The following is a 2,601-nucleotide window of genomic DNA, read 5'->3' on the forward strand; positions in this document are numbered from 1 at the left end:
ATTGAGAGATTTTTTTTTGAGTTGATTTGGTGTGATTTTTTTTTCCAACTCCTAATGAAGATGATGACGTGGCACGTGGGCCGGGCGCGTGTATACAAGCGCTGTTAATTTGGGAGTTGTCGTATTGACTTTCTGCCAAAAAAAGGTCATTTTGATACTGAAAAAATTTGTTCGGGGGGTAATAGGACCCCGCAAAGAGTTACGTGTGTAGTTGGGATTTTGGTCAAACGTTGGGGGGTATTTTGACTATTATCCCGTTTATATATGATCCAAGAGTACCTGATGCTTTGTTGAAATAGAAACTTGCTCAAAATTGACAAGGTATACAAATTGTCATTGCTATTTGAAAAGGGTCCATATAGTCGCTGTCAACTAACTTAGAACATGGAGGGAAGGGATTTCTTTTGAAGACATAGCTCTTTATACAATTCCCTACTGTAATTGTTTGTTTAATTCAGATTATGGATTTTAACTTCTAAGTGTAAACTCTGCTTGTTATTTTTAAGAGTTTGGGGGACAAGAGACACATGTCTTATCTATGCTTCAGCACTATATTATAATGCTGGTAACGTTAGTTAGTGCGATGGACGCAGTTGGGCTTTCCATGAACATGTATCCACGTGTAGCTTTGTCATAATTGTCGTTAAGGATATTAGTTGTCTATGGGTTGAATCCTGTGGATACTATCAGATATGAGTAGCATATATCTAATTTCTTCTAATTTTTTTTTCTCAACGTGATCATGTTTTGTCACAAAATTAACCTCGTCTCTAGAATCATCTGAATGTCAATTGCCAGCTGTGATATTTTGGGTTATCTAATTCTCCTTTATTAATATATTAAAGTGCATCTGAAGTTTATGAATTTTCAGCTTACAATACAGACAATTACCAGAACTGTCTAGTTGGTCATAGTTAGACGTATGTAATCACTATCGAATGATCTTTGTACTTTCTTCTCTTTCTTTTCCCCTCTCTTCTCCCCTCCTCTCTCAGTTACTCTCTTGAACCAGATCATCTCTACAAAATTTTAGTACAGGGAAATTATGACAGAAGAGGTAAATTTAAAGGATCTTGTCGTCATCATAAAAGAAATGTGTAGCATTAAAATGTGCTTCCTGTAACCTATTCTAGTAGCTAGGTCTATAGTTAGATCGCGAGGAATTTTACTATATGATGTCAATTTTATATATGTGTGGTTTTGCAGAACAGGCTCATCACAGTCACACCAGAAGCTAAAGTTCTGAAAGTGACACAACTGATAACAGGTACTACTTTCTGCTACATTTCTTTTTTTAATGCCTTTTTTTTTTTTTTGTGTATTTGCTTCAAACACAAGAAGATAAGCTTTAATGCATTGCAGCATGTTAAGAATAATTTAAATGTGAAGTCCACCTAGTCTCCTTATATGAGTAATTGACATATTTTTTGATAAGTAATAAAGAGTTTTATCATTTGAAGTACCTAAGGGTTGCTTAGGATGTGCAGTTACAAAAAATAAAAATTCAGTTTTCTACCATCTCTCTGTTTAATGTGAATGTGCTCTAAGAATTTGTGCCATAAGTTTCTCGATATTATTATAAACAGTATGCCTTTAGTTTTGAGTCGGTTTGAATTCTCAGAAGTTTACAACATGATTTATAAGGATTATAGAATGACAAGAATTATTCTTCCTTTTATTGATTGGATGAGGGATGTGTCATATTTGGTGTTCTGCTGCTTCTCCAAGTTTGAATTTCATGCGCCAACGTTCAGTTGGTTGGATTTTAACATGTTCTCTGGAAAATTATTAGACCTATTTGTAAATGTTGTAAGGGACAATCCTTCTGTCCTAGACTACCAGAGCTTCACTTGAAAAATAAGAAGTGAATATTTTTTTTGCTTGGTTTATTCGGCTATGCTATCACTATGATACAAATTCCTTTTTATCCATGCAAAAGAAATGGTATCCAATGCAATTGCGGAGCTAATGGCAATTAGAATGTTGTTTGAGCTTTCTGAGCAGGCCAATTGAGGAGTTAGATAAAACGTTTTGAGTTTCTTTTCCTTTACATGGTGTTGCAGAGTGTCAGTCCACATTTGTCTCTGGGTGGGGAAGTGTTCTGGGCTGGAGCATAGAAAATCTGGCATTGGTTATGCTGCTTGCTGCAACACAGATAAACTGGTATTCTACCTATTACTAGATGTTAGAACATTTTGTCATCCAATCATTTTTTATCTGGATTTGAGATATTATAATATTGTTCAAAAGATGAATGGTTTGTTTGGGACTGAGGTGTAGTTAGTATTGTTTTTGTGTTGGTAATACATGGTAGCAACTTAAATTTCATTGCTGTTAGACAGTTAGTTCTTTCCGGTTAACTATTTCAGTTAATTGAGAGAACTTCTATTTATTTTTGCAGTTATTGTCTTTCCAGAAAACTAACATGTATATCATGCCAGTGAGAAAGTTGATTGAATGCTTTATTTGAATAACTTTCGAATAAAATTAAACTGCAGGTCTTCCAGATGCGAAAGGGTTTATATTCTATCGTTTTGTCTTAGTACTTCCAATGATATTGTGGAACAGGAACATCAAACTATTCATGTTTCTGACTGACCT

The 2,601-nt window shown here is 34.6% G+C and overlaps 1 long non-coding RNA gene across 1 annotated transcript; it reads left to right on the forward strand.

Moving 5' to 3' along the window:
• Positions 1–471: 471 nt before the first annotated feature.
• Positions 472–2,353, forward strand: LOC132051257 (uncharacterized). Its single transcript, XR_009413644.1, has 3 exons — positions 472–1,057; positions 1,207–1,267; positions 2,064–2,353. It is a non-coding gene; the product is annotated as an uncharacterized LOC132051257 (long non-coding RNA).
• The last annotated feature ends 248 nt before the right edge of the window (positions 2,354–2,601 follow it).

This window comes from Lycium ferocissimum, chromosome 3 (genome assembly GCF_029784015.1).
Source record: "Lycium ferocissimum isolate CSIRO_LF1 chromosome 3, AGI_CSIRO_Lferr_CH_V1, whole genome shotgun sequence".
Classification (NCBI taxonomy): Eukaryota; Viridiplantae; Streptophyta; class Magnoliopsida; order Solanales; family Solanaceae; genus Lycium; species Lycium ferocissimum.